The 23,162-nt window shown below is 45.7% G+C and overlaps 1 protein-coding gene across 2 annotated transcripts in view; it reads right to left on the bottom strand.

The window, feature by feature from the left end:
- The window catches only part of LOC125447779 (leucine-rich repeat and fibronectin type III domain-containing protein 1-like protein), a 252,769-nt gene extending 237,205 nt beyond the window's left edge, over positions 1-15,564 (bottom strand). For both annotated transcript variants that reach the window (XM_048522481.2, XM_048522482.2), the window contains exon 1: positions 14,550-15,564. The gene's annotated coding sequence lies outside the window, so the exon portion shown is untranslated. The remainder of the gene's footprint in view (positions 1-14,549) is intronic.
- Positions 15,565-23,162: the final 7,598 nt, after the last annotated feature.

Raw genomic sequence — 23,162 nt, 5'->3', positions numbered from 1 at the left:
TTTAAATTCAAACGCAACATCAGTGATGTGATAACAAAGTGTGGAGCTGGATGAACACAGAGGATCTCTGACGAAGGGTCTAGGCCTGAAACGTCAGCTTTTGTGCTCCTGAGATGTTGCTTGGCCTGCTGTGTTCATCCAGCTCCACACTTTGTTATCTTGGATTCTACAGCATCTGCAGTTCCCATTATCATCTTTGCTGTCAAGTATTTATTGCCTGTTCCCTAGTTGCCCCTTGAGAGGGTGGGGGTGAGTTGTCTTCTTCAACCGCTGCAGTCCTCCTGCTGCGGGTTGACCCACAATGTTCTCAGGGAGGGAATTCCTGGATTCTGACCCAGCAACACTGAAGGAACAGCGATATGTTTCCAAGCTGGGATGGTGAGTGGCTCGGAAGGGAACGTGCAGGGGCTGGTAGAGGAATATTCCTCCTGCATGATGTATGAGGTGAGGGACGCCATTAGTGTCCCATCCAAATACGTCTGCAGGAAGTGCACCCAACTCTTGCTTCTCTAAGACTGCGTTAGGGAACTGGAGCGGGAGCTGGATGAACTTCAGATCATTCAGGAGGCAGAGTCAGTGATAGACAAGAGTTGCAGGGAAGTAGTTACTCCTAAGCGTGAAGAAAGCTGGGTAACTGTTAGAAGGGGGGAAAAGCAGTCAGTGCAGGGATCCCCTGTGGTCATTCCCCTGAAAAACAAGTATACCGTTTTGGATACTGTTGGGGCGGGGGTGGGGTGTGCGACTTACCAGGAGCATGCAGTAGGGTGCAGGTCTCTGGCACAGAGTCTGTCCCTCTTGCACAGAAGGGGAGGGGGGATAGGAAGAGAGTGATAGTCATTGGGGACTCAGTAGTTAGAGGGGCCGATAGAAGGTTTGCCGGGAACGAAAGAGACTCACAGTTGGTGTGTTGCCTCCCAGGTGCCGGGGTCCGTGATGTCTCGGATCGTGTCTGTGGGGTCCTGAGGAGAGAGGGTGACCAGCCCCAAGTTGTGGTCCACATAGGTACCAACGACATAGGTAGAAAGAGGGATAGGGACGTCAGGCAGGATTTCAGGGAGCTAGGGTGGAAGCTGAGAGCAAACAGAGTGGTTATCTCTGGTTTGTTACCCGTGCCACGTGATAGCAAGGCAAAGAACAGGGAGAGATTTCAGCTGAACACGTGGCTGCAGGGATGGTGCAGGTGGGAGGGCTTCAGGTACATGGACAATTGGGGCTCATTCTGGGGAAGGTGGGACCTGTACAAACAGGACGGTATCCACTTGAACCAGAGGGGCACTAATATGGGTAGTTTGCTAGTGCTGTTCAGGTGGATTTAAACAAGCTCAGCAGGGGTTGGGAAACCGAGGTGTAGTTCTAGTACACAGGAGGATGAGCGTAGGGAGGACATGGACGGGATCTCACTGTCACAGGAGTGTGCTGGCAGACAGCAAGCTGGATTGAAGTGTGTCTACTTTAACTCCAGGAGTATCCGGAATAAGGTAGGTGAGCTTGCAGCTTGGATAGGTACCTGGGACTTCGATGTTGTGGCCATTTCGGAGACATGGATAGAGCAGGGTCAGGAATGAATGTTGCTGGTTCCAGGGTTTAGATCTTTCATTAAGGTCAGGGAAGGTGGTAAAAGAGAGGGAGGTGTGGCTTTGTTAGTCAAAGACAGTTTAACGGTGGCTAAAAGAACTTTTGAGGAGGACTCGTCTACTGAGGTGGTATGGGCTGATGTCAGAAACAAGAGAGGAGAGGCAACACTGCTGGGAGTTTTTTATAGGCCTCCGCAAAGTTCCAGCGATGTGAAGGAGAGGATTGGCAAAACTATTCTGGGCAGGAGTGAAAGGAACAGGGTGGTCATTATGGGAGACTTTAACTTCCAAAACATTGACTGGAAATGCTCTAACTCTAGTACGTTGGATGGATCAGTTTTTGTTCAATGTGTGCAGGAGGGTTTCCTGACACAGTATGTCGAAGGGCTGACAAGAGGGGAGGCCACACTGGATCTGGTACTTGGTAATGAACAAGGCCAGGTGTTTGATTTAGTGGTAGGTGAGCACTTTGGAGAGAGTGACCATAATTAGATTATGTTTACCTTAGCAACGGAAAGGCACAGGAACATACCACAGGGCAAGAGTTATAGATGGGGGAAGGGCAATTGTAATGCGATTAGGGAAGACTTAGGAGGGACAGAATGGGGTGGCAAAATGCAGGGGATGGGGACAATCAAATGTGGAGCTGGTTTAAGGAACAGATATTGCTTGCCCTTGATAGGTATGTCTCTGTCAGGCAGGGAGGAAGCGATAAGGTAAGGGAACTGTGGTTTACTAAAGAAATTGTATCTCTTGTTAAGCGGAAGAGGGAGGCATATGTGAGGATGAGACGAGATGGTTCAGATGAGGCGATGGAGAGTTACAGATTAACTAGGAAGGATTTAAAAAGAGAGTTAAGAAGAGCAAGGAGAGAACATGAGCAGACATTAGAAGGTAGAATAAAGGAGAACCGTAAAGCTTTCTATAGGTATGTGAGGAATAAGAGGATGACTAGGGTAGGAATAGGGCCAGTCAGAGACAGAAGTGGGAAGTTGTGTGTGGACCCTGTGGAGATTGGAGACGTGCTAAATGATTATTTCTCATCTGTTTTCACTGAGAAACAGAAGAATATTGTAAAGGAGATGACTGAGTTACAGGCTACTAGAATTGAAAGGATTAAGGTTAGTAAGGAGGAGGTGTTATCAATTCTAGAAGGTGTGAAGATAAATAAATCCCATGGGCCTGATGGGATTTTTCAGAGGATTGTCTGGGAAGCTAGGGAGGAGGTGACGGAGCCTTTGGCCTTGATCTTTGAGTCCTCATTGTCTACAGGTTTAGTACCAGAGAATTGGAGGGTTGCAAATGTTGTGCCCTTGTTCAAGAAGGGCAGTTAGACCTGTGAGCCTTATGTCTGTTGTAGGAAAAATTTTGGAAAGGATTATAAGAGATAGGATTTATAATCATCTAGCAAGCAACAATTTGATTGGAAATAGTCAACATGGATTCATCAAGGGCAGTTCGTGTCTCACAAACCTCATTGAGTTTTTTGAGAAGGTGACCAAGCATGTGGATGAGGGAAGGGCAGCTAACGTGGTGTACATGGACTTCAGTAAAGCCTTTGAGAAGGTTCCACGTGGTAGGCAATTGAAGAAAATACAGAGGCGCGGGATTGAGGGAGATTTAGCAGTTTGGATTAGAAACTGGCTTTCAGTAAGAAGGCAACGAGTGGTGGTCGATGGAAAATATTCAGCCTGGAGTCCGGTTACTAGTGGTGTGCTTCAAGGATCTGTTTTGGGACCACTGCTGTTTGTCATTTTTATAAATGACTTGGAAGCAGGCATAGGGGGATGGGTTAGTAAGTTTGCAGATGAGACTAAAGTCGGTGAAGTGGTGGGCAGTGTGGAAGAATGTTGCAGGTTGCAGGGAGACTTGGATAAACTGCAGAATTGGGCTGAAAGGTGGCAAATGGAGTTCAATGTGGATAAATGTGAGGTGATTCACTTTGGGAGAAATAATAGGAAGGCAGAATACCGGGTCAATGGAAAGATTCTTGGTAGTGTGGATGTGCAGAGGGATCTTGGTGTCCACGTACATAGATCCCTGAAAGTTGTCACCCAGGTTGATAGAGCTGTTAAGAAGGGTTATGGTGTGTTAGGTTTTATTGGTAGAGGGATTGAGTTCCAGAGCCGTGATGTCATGCTGCAACTGTACAAAACACTAGTGTGGCCTCACTTGGAATATTGCGTGCAGTTCTGGTCGCCCCATTACAGGAAGGATTGGGAAGAATTGGAAAGGGTGCAGAGGAGATTTACCAGGGTGTTGCCTGATCTGGAGCGCAGGACCTATAAAGAAAGGCTGAGGGACTTGGGTCTGTTTCATTGGAGAGAAGCAGGCTAAGAGGGGATTTAATAGAGACATACAAGATGATCAGAGGATTAGATAGAGTGGACAGTGAGAGTCTTTTTCCGAGGATAATGATGTCAGCTTGTTCAAGGGGGCATAGCTACAAATTGAGGGATGATAGATTTAAGACAGATGTCAGAGGCAGGTTCTTTACTCAGAGAGTGGTAAGGGCGTGGAACGTCCTGCCTGCCAATGTAGTTAACTCAGCCACATTAGGGGCATTTAAACAGTCCTTGGATAAGCATATGGATGATGATGGGATAGTGTAGGGGGAGGGGCTTAGATTAGTTCACAGGATGGCGCAACATCGAGGGCCGAAGGGCCTGTTCTGCGCTGTATTGTTCTATGTTCTATGTTCTATGTTCTATGGTGTTCCCATTTTTCTGCTGCTCGTGTCCTTCCAGATGGAAGGTTGTTATAGCTGCAGTGGATTGAACCATACAGGTACAAATTGCCAGTCCGGGCTATGTCGATGGATTTCAATAGGCTCGCCAATTCGGGTGTGACGTTTGGGGTCAGGCCACTGGAGTATAGAGGGAAGAACAAGTCTAGCATTCTGAATCATTCCCGGTGGGAGGGTGGTGAGGCCTCAATAAGGTGGAACTGTGACCTTCAATTAGCCAACCACCCATCCACATCACCGCTAAGCCACCTATTTCCAACCATATACATTTACCTGTATGTGTCCCTCCCTTAGTTCAACTGCCAGTAATAATCACATTCTTGCCTTTGTTACCTCCATACTTAATGATTCTAATGCACCTCTGCCTCACCTCCCACGTCCTGCGCTCAGTAAACCTGAGGCTATGCAAAAGGTTGTTACCTCCGTTCTCATTCACACTAAGTCCTGTTCACTCTTATCCCTGTGTTTACTGACCTCCAGATTAATCACTGCCTTAATGTTAACAAAGAGATAATGGGAACTGCAGATCCTGGAGAATCCAAGATAACAAAGTGTGAAGCTGGATGAACACAGCAGGCCAAGCAGCATCTCAGGAGCACAAAAGCTGACGTTTCGGGCCTAGACCCTTCATCAGAGAGGGGGATGGGGAGAGGGAACTGGAATAAAAAGGGAGAGAGTGGGAGGCAGACCGAAGATGGAGAGAAAAGAAGATAGGTGGAGAGGAGAGTATAGGTGGGGAGGTAGGGAGGGGATAGGTCAGTCCAGGGAAGATGGACAGATCAAGGAGGCGGGATGAGGTTAGTAGGTAGGAAATGGAGGTGCGGCTTGGGGTGGGAGGAAGGGATGGGTGAGAGGAAGAGCAGGTTAGGGAGGCAGAGACAGGCTGGGCTGGTTTTGGGATGTAGAGGGGGGAGGGGACGAACTGGGCTGGTTTTGGGATGCAGTGGGGGAAGGGGAGATTTTGAAGCTGGTGAAGTTCACATTGATACCATTGGGCTGCAGGGTTCCCAAGCGGAGTATGAGTTGCTGTTCCTGCAACCTTCGGGTGGCATCGTTGTGGCACTGCAGGAGGCCCATGATGGACATGTCGTCTGAGGAATGGGAGGGAGAGTTAAAATGGTTCGCGACTGGGAGGTGCAGTTGTTTATTGCGAAACGAGCGAAGGTGTTCTGCAAAGCGGTCCCCAAGCCTCCGCTTGGTTTCCCCAATGTAGAGGAAGCCACACCGGGTACAATGGATACAGGATACCACATTGGCAGATGTGCAGGTGAACCTCTGCTTAATGTGGAAAGTCATCTTGGGGCCTGGGATGGGGGTGAGGGAGGAGGTGTGGGGGCAAGTGTAGCACTTCCTGCGGTTGCAGGGGAAGGTGCCGGGTGTGGTGGGGTTGGAGGGCAGTGTGGAGTGAACAAGGGAGTCACGGAGAGAGTGGTCTCTCCGGAAGGTAGACAAGGGTGGAGATGGAAAAATATCTTGGGTGGTGGGGTCGGATTGTAGATGGCGCAAGTGTCGGAGGATGATGCGTTGTATCCGGAGGTTGGTGTGGTGGTGTATGAGAATGAGGGGGATCCTCTTTGGGCAGTTGTGGCAGGGGCGGGATATGAGGGATGTGTTGCAGGAAATGCGGGAGACGCGGTCAAGGGCGTTCTCGACCACTGCGGGGGAAAGTTGTGGTCCTTGAAGAACTTGGACATCTGGGATGTGCGGGAGTGGAATGCCTCATCCTGGGAGCAGATGCGGCGGAGGCGGAGGAATTGGGAATAGGGGATGGAATTTTTGCAGGAGGGTGGGTGGGAGGAGGTGTATTCTAGGTAGCTGTGGGAGTCGGTGGGATTGAAATGGACATCACTTACTAGCTAGTTGCCTGAGATGGAGACTGAGAGATCCAGGAAGGTGAGGGATCTGTTGGAGATGGCCCAGGTGAACTTGAGGTTGGGGTGGAAGGTGTTGGTGAAGTGGATGACCTGTTCGAGCTCCTCTGGGGAGCAAGAGGCGGCGCCGATACAGTCATCAATGTAACGGACAAAGAGGTGGGGTTTGGGGCCTGTGTAGGTGCGGAAGAAGGACTGTTCCACGTAACCTACAAAGAGGCAGGCATAGCTGGAGCCCATGCGGGTGCCCATGGCCACCCCCTTGGTCTGTAGGAAGTGGGAGGAATCGAAAGAGAAGTTGTTGAGGGTGTGGACAAGTTCGGCTAGGCGGATGAGGGTGTCGGTGGAGGGGGACTAGTCGGGCCTGTGGGACAGGAAGAAGCGGAGGGCCTTGAGACCATCTGCATGAGGAATACAGGTGTATAGGGACTGGACGTCCATGGTGTAAATGAGGTGTTGGGGGCCAGGGAATTGGAAGTCCTGGAGGAGGTGGAGGGCATGGGTGGTATCACGGACGTAGGTAGGGAGTTCCTGGATCAAAGGGGAGAAAATGGAGTCCAGATAGGTGAAGATGAGTTCGGTGGGGCAGGAACAGGCTGAGACAATGGGTCGACCAGGGCAGGCAGGTTTGTGGATTTTGGGAAGGAGATAGAAACGGGCCGTGCGGGGTTGGGGAACAATGAGGTTGGAGGCTGTGGGTGGGAGGTCCCCTGAGGTGATGAGGTCATGGATGGTGTTGGAGATGATGGTTTGGTGCTCGGGGGTGGGGTCATGATCAAGGGGGCGGTAGGAGGAGGTGTCGGAGAGTTGGCGTTTGGCCTCGGCAATGTAGAGGTCGGTGCGCCATACTACCACTGCGCCTCCCTTGTCTGCGGATTTGATGGTGAGGTCGGGGTTGGAGCGGAGGGAGCGGAGGGCTGCCCATTCTGCAGGGGAGAGGTTGGAGTGGGTGAGAGGGGTGGAGAGGTTGAGGCGGCTAATGTCTCGACGGCATTTGGAGATGAAGAGGTCGAGGGAGGGTAGGAGGCCTGGGGGTGGTGTCCAGGAGGAGGACTTGTGTTGGAAGTGGGTGAAGGGGTCAGTGGAGGGAGGGTTAGGCTCCCGGTTGAAGAAGTAAGCGCGGAGGCAAAGGCGGCACCTTCCCCTGCAACCGCAGGAAGTGCTACACTTGCCCCCACACCTCCTCCCTCACCCCCATCCCAGGCCCCAAGATGACTTTCCACATTAAGCAGAGGTTCACCTGCACATCTGCCAATGTGGTATACTGCATCCACTGTACCCGGTGTGGTTTCCTCTACATTGGGGAAACCAAGCGGAGGCTTGGGGACCGCTTTGCAGAACACCTCCGCTCAGTTTGCAACAAACAACTGCACCTCCCAGTCGCAAACCATTTCCACTCTCCCTCCCATTCCTCAGACGACATGTCCATCATGGGCCTCCTGCAGTGCCACAATGATGCCACCCGAAGGTTGCAGGAACAGCAACTCATATTCCACTTGGGAACCCTGCAGCCCAATGGTATCAATGTGGGCTTCACCAGCTTCAAAATCTCCCCTTCCCCCACTGCATCCCCAAACCAGCCGAGTTTCTCCCCTCCCCCCACTGCATCCCACAACCAGCCCAGCTCATCCCCTCCCCCCACAGCATCCCAAAGCCAGCCCAGCCTGTCTCTGCCTCCCTAACCTGCTCTTCCTCCCACCTCAAGCCGCAGCTCCATTTCCTACCTACTAACGTCATCCCGCCTCCTTGACCTGTCCATCTCACCTGGACTGACCTATCCCCTCCCTACCTCCCCACCTATACTCTCCTCTCCACCTATCTTCTTTTCTCTCCATCTTCGGTCTGCCTCTCCCTCTCTCCCTTTTTATTCCAGAACCCTCTCCCCATCCCCCTCTCTGATGAAGGGCCTAAGCCCGAAACGTCAGCTTTTGTGCTCCTGAGATGCTGCTTGGCCTGCTGTGTTCATCCAGCTCCACACTTTGTTATCTTAATGTTAACAATCCCAGTCTTGTTTTCAAATCCCTCCATGACTTCACTCCTCTCTATCTCTGCAATCCCTCCAAGGCCTTTCCCCTCCCTATCTCCATAACCGCTCTATGGCCTCACTCCTCCCTATCTCTGTCAACCCCTCTGTGGCCTTGCACCTCCCTATCTCTGTGAACCTTTCCATGGCCTCACCCCTCTCTAACTCCTTAATCGCCATCAGCCATAACTCTCTCTGATATTAGCACATCTCTAATTCTGACATTCCTAATTCTGTGTGTACCCTATTGGCAACTGTGCCCTTCTGCTGCATGGGCCAACACTTTAGCTACAAATCTCTGTCTAAATCTTTACAAAGAAACAAAGTAACAAAGAAACCTACAGCACAGGAACAGGCCCGTCGGCCCTCCACGCCTGCATCGATAAAGATCCTCTGTCTAACCTGTCATCTATTTTCTAAGGGTCTGTATCCATTTGCTCCCTGCCCATCCATGTACCTGTCCAAATATATCTTAAAAGACGTGAACGTGTCTACGTCTACCACCTCTGCTGGCAACGCATTCCAGGCACCCACCACCCTCTGTGTAAAGAACTTTCCACGCATATCTCCCTTAAACTTTCCTCCTCTCACTTTCAACTCATGACCCCTAGTAATTGAGGCCCCCACTCTGGGAAAAAGCTTTTTGCTATCCACCCTGTCTATACCCCTCATGATTTTGTAGACCTCAATCAGGTCCCCCCTCAATCTCCGTCTTTCTAATGAAAATAATCCTAATCTACTCAACCTCTCTTCATAGGTAGTGCCCTCCATACCAGGCAACATCCTGGTGAACCTCCTCTGCACCCTCTCCAAAGCATCCACATCCTTTTGGTAATGTGGCGACCAGAACTGTACACAGTACTCCAAATGTAGCCGAACCAAAGTTCTATACAACTGCAACATGACCTGCCAACTCTTGTACTCAATACCCCACCCAATGAAGGAAAGCATGCCTTATACCTTCTTGACCACCCTATTGACCTGCGTTGTCACCTTCAGGGAACAATGGACCTGAACACCCAGATCTCTCTGTTCATCAATTTTGCCTCGGACTTTTCCATTTACTGTGTAGTTCGCCCTTGAATTTGATCTTCCAAAATGCATCACCTCGCATTTGCCCGGATTGAACTCCATCTGCCATTTATCTGCCCAACTCTCCAGTCTATCTATATTGTGCTGTAATTTCTGACAGTCCCCTTCACTATCAGCTACTCCACCAATCTTAGTGTCATCAGCAAACTTGCTGATCAGACCACCTGCACCTTCCTCCAGATGCTATTTACAATACTATTTAAGGCCTGCTCTTTCACAAAACTTTTGGTGATTCTTTTTTAAATAAGCCTCCTGTGAAGCGCCTTGCTATTACCTTAAAGGAGCTATATAAATGCAATATGTTATTGTCTATGAAGATGAGCTTACAAAATGAGAGACAGCCACTTGCAGAAGGTTCTATGGAGCTGCCAGGGGCTGAAGGTCAAGAGGGAAGGCCATAGGGGAAGGAGGTAATTTTAGCTGTTTATTTAGAGGTTTCTTTTACATACGATCAATTCACATGTTCAAGACAACAAGTTAAGGCCAGTTCTCACACATCTTGAAATGAATCCAGTTCATACCATCTAATGGGCTACAATCAATACAAATGGAGAGTCAACATTGAATTTCACATAAGTTTGATATTGAGAAATGATCTAAATGACATTACAAAATTGATCACATGCTTTCATTGTATTTGTTCATCACCCTGATCTCTTCTGAGCATTAGACATTGTTAAGGGAACAAGCTCATGAATGTAGCAGCCTAGAATGATTGGTTATGATGTAATTTGCTTTGCTGAGTGAAACAGGCTATCGAAATAGTTCACCAATTACCGTCTCAGGCAATGCTGACAATTCACTCGTTTGACAATTGTCTGCAGGCCTCTCTGTGAAGTTGGATGGAATTATTGGGATTTGTTGAGATTTTATGATGATATTGATGTTTACTGGGACTTGTGAGTGATAAACGGTATATGGATTAACAAAACAACCCAAGATGACAGCCAGAACTAAGGGGGTAACATATTCTGCAAGAAAAAAATCATTGATACTCCATTGATCCAGTATTGGGATAATTTGAGGAAAACTGTTTATTGTTATCGGGGAAGGTGGTCTCAATCTTAATCTTGCTTTGTGCACCTCTTGTGCTGTTGTAACCCTGTATGCCTCAGTCTGTCTAAGCACCCTATGAGCTGTATGTCTTTGTTTGCTAATGATCTGCCTGTATTGCTCACAAAACAAAACTTTTCACTGTACTCAGGTACGTGTGACTACAATGAATCAAATCAAATCCAATCAAATGAATGTCACTGCATTTGTAATCCAAAACTTCAGGTTAATTCTCTGGAGACATGGATTCAAATCCCAACAGAGCAGTTGTTGGAATTTCAATTCAATAAAAATCTGGAATTAAAAGCTAGCCCAATGGCACCATGTAACCGCTGCCAATCGTCATAAAAACTCATCTGGTACACTGATGTCTTTTCGGGAAAGAAATCTATTTTTTTTCCCTTTATTCATACATGGAATGAAGGCATCACTGACCAGGCAGAATTTATTGCCCATCCCTAATTGCCCAGAGGACAGTTAAGAGTATGTTTCAGATAAGGCATTAAACTGGGACCAGCTCTGCCTTCTCACCTGGCAGTAAATGGTCACATTTTGAAGGAGTGTATCCCTGATGTCCTGAACAATATTTATTCCTCAACCATCATTGCAAGAAGAGATTTATCCAGCCACTATCGCATGTCTTTTTGTGAGAGCTTGTGCACTTTTTTTTATTCATTCAGGGGATGAGGGTGTCACTGACTTGGCCAGCATTTACTGCCCATCCCTAATTGCCTGGAGCACATGTAAAAGTCAACAATGTTGCTGTGGATCTAGAGTCACATGCAATCCAGACCAGTTTCCTTCCGTAAAGGACATTAGTAAACCAAATGGGTTTTATTAACACTGGCTTCATGGCTCATCATTAGATTCTTAATTCCAGTTATTTTAATAGAATTCAAATTCCACCATCTACCATGACTGGAGTTGAACCTAGGTCCCCAGGGCATTATCTGGGTCTCAGGATTAACAGTCCGGCAATCATACCACTAGGCCATTGCTTTCTGCTGAAGGGTCTAGGCCCGAAACGTCAGCTTTTGTGCTCCTGAGATGCTGCTTGGCCTGCTGTGTTCATCCAGCCTCACATTTTATTATCTTGGAATTCTCCAGCATCTGCAGTTCCCATTATCTCTCTCTCTCCCATTGCTTTCTCTGTTATCTTTACCTGATCTAGCTCATAAGTGATTCCAGACCTACAGCAGTGTAACTGTCTTTGGGTGATTCAGGATGTTGGGGCACAATAATTATCCCAGTTACAAAGTCCAATGCTTAATACCATTAGAGTCACTGCAGCACAGGATAAAGCCTGTCTGACCATTATAATTGCACCGTCCAAAAATAACAAACTAACAATTTTAAGCAGGTTGGAGTGTTTTCAGCAGAGCTCATGCAACAACAACTCTTCATTGTCAAGAAAATTAGACAATGGGTCATGGTCCAGGCTCTGGGTCATGGTAAGGTTCACAAGAATAAGAGGGGACCAGAGTCAACAGTAAAAAAGTGATCCTCTGTCAATGGTAGCTTTGTGTTTTTTTAAGACAGAAAAAAGAATGGGTTTGATAATATGAATTTATTCTACAGTAGTTTTAATTCCTTTTCTCAAATCGTCTTGGGTCAGCAAAATGTCAGAGTCTCAGAACAATATCCTTATTGACGCAGATTTTCTCCATCTCCTACATTAGCCTTTCTGTGATGAGCAATTTAAGGCCAATGTTTCAAACCACATGAACATCACTGATGGGTTTTACAAGGTGATTATTGATCAGTAATACTACCCATTAATTATGGCAAAACAAAATGTCAGGCTAAGTCAGAAAGGCTCATTAAATGAGTATAGAATACAATAGTGAGAGAAGACATGTTCGGGGTAAACTGACCAGCATTAAAGTTCCAATTAATCCAAATCACGACCCAAAAGTAAAAGGAAGAAACAAGTGTCCCATTTGTTTGGGTTCTGGTGGAGAAGTGTTGTCTGGTCAATGGGCATTTTTGCCACAGCACCTTAGGGATGAGGTGCCTTTCTGCATCCATAACATGGGAAGTAGCAGTTAGGGTCTCCCTATGACATCTATTCATATAGGAAGTTGTGGTCGGGGAAAGAGGAACATCCATACACAAAGCAATAGAGGTGGTACAGCAATATGCAGCAAAATTCCAGCGCATTATAACACTGTTACAGATCATGACCTTCAATATAACATGGATTACTTAAGATGGCTTCTCTCACTGACACCAAAAGCATAGCAACCAATTTTTGTTACTCCTGGCTAATACATGAGAGGCTCCTGAAAACCAAGGTTGGAGGGAGGGACACTTTTGACAGAATAAAGACAATATCTCAAAGCCAGCGAGATGACACTGAGTCAAACGGTAGGAATAAACTTTCACTCATAGATATCCAGCCTTATCACTGCCTCAGCTCAACCCACAGTGCTTCATTGCCAACTAATTATTTCTGCAATTCAGTCACCTGTATAATCACATGAAAGAGGATTCGCCTAGTGTGGAGTTCAGAGAATTAGACAATCAAAGGAACTGATCCAAACCCATCACAATGGTCTATCTTAAAAACTATGGGGAAATATTTTAATTCTTTGAGCAGACTTACATGGGAAGCACTAGGTTGATTCAATAATGGTGTCTCAGGTTACATCTCAGCCATGTGCCTGGTCCCTTCAATCCAATTCATCCAATGAAGGACTGGTTAGAGTAAAAAGGGGAAGCCTAGGAAATTTTCCCAACTTGAGGTTTTAAACTTCTGAGTTCAAGGTTGTAAAGTGATTGTTTTCACTGTTAGTATTTGCCAAGCAGATCACAGTTAAAACAATGATTTTCTATGTTCCTATTGAATGATTACAATCCGACATTGCTACTATGGCCAAATTAAATAGTTTTGGCGGCTCCAGTCACATTTTTTTTCCATGCAAACAAGGTAGGACGATAACTGCAAAGAAATCAAATGCAATCAATCCAATGACAAATCATTAACATTGCTTAAAGTCGTTGGTGAAATTCCTTTATAAACATTTAAAAGCAGACAAAAATCAGGTAACCAGAGATAATGAGATGCTGGAGAATCCAAGATAACAAAGTGTGAAGCTGGATAAACACAACAGGCCAAGCAGCATCTCAGGAGCACAAAAGCTACAATACTTTACGTATTGGGAGGCTGTGATGCAAACTAATTATTGTGCATCTCTCCCAAATACTTTATTTAAATCTGAAACTTCTTTACAGAAATAAATCCGCGAGAGCCTGTGCTGAGGACAAATGATATTTTCCCATCTTGTCAACGAACCATCTCCTTGCATTCTCAACCACTCCCCTCCTCATCCTGTAGTATGTTCTCTTAGCAGTGCAATGTATGTTAAGTTACGCTGCACATTTTGTTTTCAAAACATAGAACCAAAGGTGTTCACTCCAAACAAATAAAGATGTCCCAAAATTCCAGAAGTTTTAACACAGTAGAAGATAAGAAAGCTAATTCTATCCCCATGGACACTCGAAGAGAGAACTGCTGGGCTACCTCTTACATTCCCAGTAAACTTGATGGGATAAAATGATGCAGGAAGCTTCACTGCAATACTGCTCTTAAACAACAGGCACATTCCTGCATTTAATAATTGAAGCCCCCAACACATTAGTTCAGGTTGCAACAACAAACGCAATGTCATCTCAACAGAAATCCTCTCCTTTAATTTTCTTGAATGCAGACATTCTATGCAGCTTTAAAAAACAATTAAAAATTCCCAAAGCATCAATGCAAAGATTCTTACAGTAAACCAGTAGCGCCTCGTTGGAATTCATAAGCTATAAATAGTGTTAAAAAACGAAGATCTATTAAAATTGAAGAGGAATAAATACATTGCAAGATCCAAAGAATTTTTGTTCATGTAGTGCAATAATCATCCTGCCATATTGAGAAGTTACATACAAATGGGTAAGATCTAAACGCTTTCTAGATCAACACGACACTGATATATTTAGAGTTATACATTAATGCGCGGGGTCACAACGGCTCAAGCCCCAGCAAGAATCGCCAGTTTGCAATTAGTCAGGATATATTGAATATATACATATATACCCTGAGCAACATTCACAATCTCCATGCTAATCTATTATTTAAACACCTCGACCAAACCCCGTTGCATTTAAAGGGGAAAAGAAAGGGAAGAATGCTTGAAAGATTTTACCGTCGCAAAGAATCATGAACCAGATTCCGTCAGTGAGATGAAGCGATTGCTCTGCGCCAATTCCTCAGCTTCGTTCAGTCTTTGCTCCTTTCTCTCTCTTTCCTTCCCCTCTCCCGGGTCTCTGGCTGTGTGTGTGTGTCTCTCTCTCTCTCACTCTGCTTCCGGCCGGTTTTGCAGCGAACTTAATGCACAGACTGTCCGCCGTCTTCAGGCATTTAGAGGTTAAAGCAGCCAGCCCAGGGAATAGTTATGCCTCGGCGAATAAAAATTAAATGTAGACAATTTTGCGTTTTCTAAAAAAAGACACGCACGCACTGTTTAAACAAAAAACTGCAACTCCCATCCAAAGCCAGAAATCCTTAGCACTCGCCGGGTAACATTGAACGGGTTCAGCACCACGGACAGCGACACGGGGCCGCTCGCAGCCACTCGCTCCAGTGGGTGGCACTGGCTCCTGCAAGAGAGACCCCAGACACAAAAGCGAGCTCCTGTTCCTGAGCAGCGCACAACTCTAGAAGGGGCAGGGTCCATTCACCGCCAGGAGAAGTCTCTCTCTCTCGGGAAGGTTGCGGTGAGTTGCAACCGCATCCTTCTCCCGCTTCCTGCCCCAGCACTGAATATCCTCAGCACCGCCCAACACCAAGGACTGTTTGGAACACACAGGGCTTCAAACAGTCTCTCCCTGATGTCTAGCCGGGTTGGACCCTTTGGCTGAGTTTGCTGGCTATCCAGATGTGTGCGTTTTACTGACCAGGTCACAATCCCTCTGGAAACACAGCTGCAGCAACATCTGATAAAGCGGGTCTCCCCTCAGTAATAGTCTTTCGTTAAAACCAGTCCTGGGTCTACACCAGCTCTGAGCTGGAAAGTGATTTTCTCCATAGCATGTGCCTAAGTGGGACCGGCTCTCTGTCTCTTCCTGGCACTTACGAACTGTTATCTAGAAAACCATCTGAATACTGATTTGCGTGCAAACAGATCCAGGCAGGTCGATCAGCTAAGACTGGGGAGAAGAAAGAGGCTTTAATATGAAGAAGCAAATCAGACAGCGCACGGTGGGCGTGACAGTGCGTCTCATGCATATGAATTAGCAAGTACACGTGTACCAACCCAGCAGAAGACCAAAACTAGAGAAAGACTGAGTGACAGAGAGGGAACTGAACAGTGATGGGCTCCAGGATATAAAGTAAGCCCTTCGTTTTTCACCTCAGTGAGATTCTGGCCGACAGTGTAAGGCCCTTGTCTCAAAGCCAAGTTACTGTTTTATTTCCCAAAGGCTGGTCAGATTTTGTGTCTTTTTTCTGCCAGGCCAGCCTCCAACACTGCGGGGAAAATAACCCCAACCAGTTTTACAACATCTCTTCAATAGCTGGGAGACCAGAAGTGAATGCAATATTCCAAAAGTGGCTTAACCAACGTCCTGCACAGTTGCAACTCAACTTCCCTTCAAAATCTCCCCACCCCCGACCCCATCCAAAGGCTGGCGCTACTCGTCCCCACCTCCTTGACCTGTCCGTCTTTTCTACTGCTTATCCGCTCCTCCCACCTCACTGACCCACCCCCCCACCCCGAATTCCTCCCGACCAGCCTCATCCCCTCCTTGACCTGTCTGCCGTTCTCCACCTATCCAATCCTCCCTCCTCACTGACCAACCCCCATCCCAGCTTCCTACCTACACTCACCTGTACAGGCTTCATCCACCTTGTATCACCACTTCCCCCTCTCTCTATTTATTTCAGAGCCCCCTTCCCCTCCCCCATTACTGAAGAAGGTTCCAGACACAAAACGTCAGCTTTCCTGCTCCTCTGATGCTGCCTGGCCTGCTGTGTTCATCCAGCTCTATACCTTGTTATCTCTATTCCATGAGAGTTGTTGGTCATGAGGTCACCTTAAATAAAAGCATTTACTGTAGCAGATCATCCAAACATTAATTAACAGGTGAAGGATTAAATATTTAAGGAATAAAATTTAAATCTATTTAAGTGGGTGTTAATGGTTCCACTATTTTTACATCCAGCCCAAAATAAAGTAAATTAATCCACGTTAGTTTATTGTTGCTCGGTTTAGTGGGTTTGAGCTGCAGCGAGAGGCTGAATAGGCTGGGGATATTTTCCATGGAGTGTCGGGGGCTGAGGGGTGACCTTATAGAGGCTTATAATATAATGAGGGGCATGGAGAGGGTGAAAAGCCAAGGCCTTTTCCTCACGGCAGTGAAGATGAAAACCAGAAATTGTAACTTTAAGGTGAGAGGAGAAAAATTTAAGGGACCTGAGGGACAACTTTCACATGCAGAAGGTGGTGCATATCGGAAATGAGCTGCCAGAGGAAGTGGTGCAGGCTGGTACAATTACAACACTTAACAGGTATCTGGGTGGGTACATGAATAGGAAGGGTTTAGAAGGATATGGGCCAAATGCTAGCAAAGAGGATTAGATTAATTTAGGATATCTGGTTGGTCTGGACGAGTTGGACTGAAGGCGAGCTGTACAGCTCTATGACCATGACTTTGTTTGGCTAAAACAGCAACAGAGACAGTTTGCAAAGACATGTAGTCAGATTACTAGCTGTAGACCGGATTCCGAAATCCTTCCCCTAACCCTTCCACCAAATTTCCAGTTCACCAACTCCCTTCCAGATAAAATAAACTACAGAGGTATATTGTAGCCAAAATCGCTCCATTAAGTTAACCAATACTCGTAAATAGCATCCTCATTCAAGAATTCTGGTACAATTCAATTATTTTGTGGGCAGAGATTTTCAGATAATAAATACAAGGGTGAAACTTTTTATGATCACTTAGTAACATTTTATTGTAATAGTCAATATAGAATACATGATAATCGATATCAATATAGAATACCTTAAAGTGATGGTTACAATGTTGGATTGTATAAGATAATGAAATTCATTAATTGATCTAAATATTCTGGGATGTAGGCTGCGTGGTAAGTTAATGAAATCTATTTCTAGTTTGGATTTTTGATTTAGTGACATATGGCTTTCTCTATCTGTCTGAACAGTTCGACAATTACCTTATGGATATTTCTTTAGCAATGGTAATTTCTTTTAAAACAGCTTGGGGGAGTTCAGTTTCAGAACTGGTGTTTTTTTGTTTACATTACAGTAAGGTAATTTTGTGCATCAAAGTTCCTGATAGAAAATTCTGAATTTTTTTTCAATTTATGGGGAACATACATAGCTTGGAAAAATAAGATTGTTGAAAATTTGTGGTCTTGGAAGCAGCTCTGCAGAAATCCCAGTTTTCAGATGGATATTTAAAACCATGTTCCTGAGAAGAGGAGTAGATTGCAAAAATAGATTATCTGAAGGTAAGGAGCTTAGTGATGGTCCTTCACCAGAAATGCTGTTTGAAGATGTTATTTGAAGCTGACAGCACTTAACCCCATGTATGAAAGCTCTGGGTAAAGGCTATCCAATTTTCCAGACAGGGAGTTGAAGTCAGAGTTAACTTAAACCTATGAAGATGTTTGATGAAGGTCTCGGCCCGAAACGTCAGCTTTTCTGCTCCTAAGATGCTGCTTGGCCTGCTGTGTTCATCCAGCTCCACACTTTGTTATCTAGGATTCTCCAGCATCTGCAGTTGCCATTTTCTCTGATACAATTTTAACCTCACTGCGAAGCCTCTTCCAGGGATGCCTAACCGAAGAAGTTACCCTCCGCCCTCCGGACAAACGTCAGGGGATCTCTCTCCCACTGCAACTCTCTTGTAATCTCTTCAGCCTTGAAACTGCTCGACCATGTCCTAAAGCAAATCAGGTACTACAGCCGCGTCACCTTCCTCAGCACCTGCCTATGGAGCCAGCTTTTCTGATGAAGGGTCTAGGCCCGAAACATCAGCTTTTGTGCTCCTGAGATGCTGCTTGGCCTGCTGTGTTCATCCAGCTTCACACTTTGTTATCTCGGATTCTCCAGCATCTGCAGTGCCCATTATCTCTGTTTGAAAAATAGGATGTGTTTTCTGGTGTAAGTACTGTACCAAGGGTAGTTTTTGGGTTTTGTAAAGGAGCATTTTGGGATTAATGGGCTGATATTTTGTTCATGTCTTTCAATATCTTCAAAGGCAGATTATATATAAATAAGTTGATTATTTTATTTCATTTCAATTTCCTGTGTGAAATAAACTTCTGTTGTGAAAAGCGAATTACTAATATTGCATGCTTATGTTTTGGTGAAAGATTACTTCTTTATAGTCAGAGTAAAATATGATCTATCAAGGCTGATCCTATTCTGGGATCTGGCCTACCACATTAGCTGGAGTCATAACAACAGTGACTATGTAAATTCAAATAATGATAAGAAATTCAAACTTACTCAAAATGACAAATAGTAACACATGGATGTTCAAAAAATATTCTATAAAGAATGCAAGATAACAAGGTGTGGAGCTGGATGAACACAGCAGGCCAGGCAGCATCTTAGGAGCACAAAAGCTGACATTTCGGGCCTAGACCCAAGGCTCCTAAGATGCTGCTTGGCCTGCTGTGTTCATCCAGTTCCACACCTTGTTATCTCAGATTCTCCAGCATCTGCAGTTCCTATTATCTCCAGAAAGAATGCAGATACAATCCACTATAAATTTATAGTTCTTTTGTCTGGAGTCTCAGCATTCCTTGAAGGTGGAGTCACAGGTAGACAGGGTAATGAAGAAAGCTTTCGGTACATTTGAGTTCATTGGTCAGTGATTTGAGTATGGGCGTTGGGAGGTCATATTGCAGCTGTACAGGACATTGGTAGGGCCACTTTCGATTACTGTGTGCAATTCCGGTATCCTTACTGTAGCAACGATGTTGTTAAGCTTGAAAGGGTTTGGAAAAGAGTTACAAGGATTTTTCCAGGTTTGGAGGGTTTGAGCTATTGGGCGAGGCTGAATAGGCTGGGGCTATTTTCCCTGGAGCGTCGGAGACTGAGGGGTAATCTGAGAGACGTTTATAAAATCATAAGGGGCATGGATAGGATGAAGAGCCAAGGTCTTTTCCACAGGGTAGAGGAGTCCAAAGCTAGTGGGCATACGTTTAAGGTGGGAGGGAAAGATTTAAAAGGAACCTGAGGGACAACGTTTTCTCGCAGAGGGTGGTGTGTGTATGGAATGAGCTGCCAGAGGAAGTGGTGGAGGCTGGTACAATTACAGCATTTAAAAGGCATCTGAACAGATATATGAATAGGAAGGGTTTAAAGGGATATGGGGCAAATGCTGGCAAATGGGCCGAGGTCTGTTTCTGTGCTGTTTGACTCTATGACTCTGTAAGACGGGAATTGCAGTTTAAGAGAACTCCCTCTGTGTTTGTGTCAAAGCTGGCTGAGCTGCTTCTGAGTGACCACAATCTATACTCACAACCCTACTTTAAGGAAATTGTACAGCTGTTTGTAGCTCGGTGAAACCGGCTTTCATTGTTTATTGTGAAGAGTTTTTCTCAATGTGAAAACAAATCTATTTTTCACTTCTTTGGCTATCTGCCCACATCTTGAAGGTTTGCTACATGTTCCTACACTGTCATGATTCTGAGTCTTAGTCTTGTTGAAAAATTCAATTTAGTTTGTAACTTTCTTTAACTGCAGCATTCATTTTGGTGATTTTGCCTCATAAACTATGTAACGCAAGATGCCCCTCACTCGCAGTACTTCCAGAATAAATGTGGTACCATCTGCAGCCTCACAACCCTTCCAACATGATCGTCGTTCACATTTCCCAGCTAATCATTTCAGTTCTTCAGTTATATTCACCAGCAATACATTTCGTTTGAGGTGCAGACATGAAAACCAGCACTAAGGCACCGTTTAAGAGACCTCTCACTCTCTCTGTTTCTCAGGGCATAAAAATTCTGATGACAAAAATCTCCTGACACCCCCTCCTCCAAACCCTTTCTAAGGCTGGTGGGCTCTGACACCACTTCAACAGGGGAACTGTTTATTCTCCACTCTACAATTAATTGCTTTTCCCATGTTCAGTATTTTGAATTTTCCAACATTTTATATATTCATTCATGAAATGTGCACATCACACGTTAGGCCCACATTTATTGTCCATCCCTAGTTGTCCATTGAGAAGGTGGTGGCGAGCTGCTTCTGAACCACAGTGGGTCCATATGCTGTGGGTTGAGCCTTTAGGGAGGGAATTCTAAGACTGTGACCCAATGACACTGGAGGACTGTTGATATCTTTCCAAATCAGGGTGACCTGTAACTTAGAGAGGATCTTCCAGAGGGTGGTTTTCCCATGTATCTGCTTGTCCTTCTAGATGGAAGTAGGATTGGAAAATGACTTCTAATGAGCATTTGGTGAATTTCTGCAATGCATCTTGTTGACGGCATGCACTGCTGTGACTGAGCATTGATGGTGGAAGGATTGAATTTTGGGGGATGTGATGCCAATCAAGCAAACTACTATGCCCTGGATGGTGTCAAGTTTCTTGAGTATTCTTGGAGCCACATCCATCCTCTCATCCTGACTTGTGAACAAACCCTGGGGAGTCAGACAATGAGCCACTTGCTGCAGGATTCCCAGCCTCTGATTTGCTCTTTTATTTACAGTATTTATACGGTCAGTCTGTTCAGTTTCTGGTTAATGGCAAACACCATGAATGTTGATAATGGGGGATTCAGCAGTGATAATGCCACTAAATATCAAGGTGTGATGCATCAATTCTCTCTCCTTTGAGATGATCATTTCCTGGTATTTCTGTGACATAAATCATACTTTTCACCCCAAGACTGAATATTATCCAGGCCCTGTTGCTTGTAAACATGGACTCCTCCAATATCTCAGGATTTGTGAATGGTGCCAAACATTGTACAATCATCAACAAATATCCCGCACAGACAAAGTCATTGATGAGACGGCAGAAGATGGTTGAGCCTAGGACATTGCCCTGAGGTCATGCCGAGTTGCTCTGGAGCTGAGGTGACTGACCTTCAACAACCACAACCGTCTTCTTATGTGTCAGGTGTAACTCCAACCGGCAGAGTTTTCCCCTGATTCCCACAGATCCATTTTGTTCGGGCTCAGTCGAATGCAGCCTTGATGTCAAGGTCTGTCACCCTCACCCTCACCTCTAGAATTCAATTCTTTTATCCATGTTTGAACCAAAGCTGTAATGAGGTCAGGAGCTGAGTGGCCCTGGTGGAACCCAAACACAGCGTCACTGATGAATTTGCTGCTGAGGAAGTACTACTTGATAATGCTATTGATGACACCTTCTATTACATCGCTGATAGGCAAGAGTGTGCTGACAAAGTAGCAACTAGCTGGGTTAGTTCTTTTTTATTCATTCATGGGATGAGGATATTGCTGCCTGGGCAGCATTTAACCTTTCCAGAGGGCAGCTACGTTCACATTGCTGTGGGTCTGGAATCACATGTAGACCAGACCAAGTATGGATGGCAGTTTCCTTCCCTAAAGGGCATTAGTGAACCAGATTGGCTTTTCAACATTTGACAATGGATTCATGGTCATCATTAGGTTCTTAAATCCAGATTTTTATTGAATTCAAATTCCACCATCTGCCGTGGCAAGATTCAAACCTGGATCCCAGAACATTAGAGATAATGGGGACTGCAGATGCTGGAGAATCCAAGATAACAAAGTGTGGATCTGGATGAACACAGCAGGCCAAGCAGTATCTCAGGAGCACAAAAGCTGACGTTTCCGGGTCTAGGCCCTTCATCAGAGAGGGGGATGGGGAGAGAGTTCTGAAATAAATAGAGAGAGAGGGGGAGGCGGACTGAAGATGGAGAGAAAAGAAGATAGGTGGAGAGGAGAGTATAGTTGGGGAGGTAGGGAGGGGATAGGTCAGTCCAGGGAGGACGGACATGTCAAGGAGGCGGGATGAGGTTAGTAGGTAGGAGATGGAGGTGCGGCTTGAGGTGGGAGGAGGGGATAAGTGAGAGGAAGAACAGGTTAGGGAGGTGGGGACAAGCTGGGCTGGTTTTGGGATGCAGTGGTGGGAGGGGATGAGCTGGGCTGGTTTTGGGATGCAGTGGGGGAAGAGGAGATTTTGAAGCTGGTGAAGTCCACATCAATGTAATGGAACAGTGGGGTATGTACCAGGCCAGAGGGAGGGGTGCAGATTGTATTGAACTACAGTTCTGTTGCTGATGTCCCAGAGCACATCAAGAAGTGCTCAATCTTAAATTGCTAGGCCAATTCCATTGGCCAGGAACTATCCCATTGTCTAGGACTATATTCCCATTGCTTACAAATCACCCTGACAGACAATAATCCCATCACTATTGACCAAAACCAATGCTTCTAATTGAAAAATTGGAAACTGAATTGAAATTAAAAAAAATTTCTCATTATTAAGCTGATGTGAGGCATTAGGCGGAAGTATATTTAAATAGAAAAAACAAATGCCATTCACAACAGGATTTGTTAACCACTGAAGACTTGTATGTTTGTAATGGAAGTTGCTGTAGAGGCTCCCATTTAGAGAGTTTACCAACAGGTCATCATTTGGTTTGGTCTTCTTCCAATGGCCAGTTCATTTTTGTGGAGAAACAGAGATACCAATGGGATACGGTTCCTAAACTGTTGGAGAGGCAATTTCAAGGGGAACCAATGGCGGTCCAGTTGAGCAGTATCCCTTCAGCCTCCATG

The sequence above is a fragment of the Stegostoma tigrinum genome, chromosome 39, assembly GCF_030684315.1.
Source record: "Stegostoma tigrinum isolate sSteTig4 chromosome 39, sSteTig4.hap1, whole genome shotgun sequence".
In the NCBI taxonomy this organism is placed as follows: Eukaryota; Metazoa; Chordata; class Chondrichthyes; order Orectolobiformes; family Stegostomatidae; genus Stegostoma; species Stegostoma tigrinum.
Note: the sequence above shows the minus strand (reverse complement) of the source record. Positions and strands in the feature narration are given on the sequence as shown.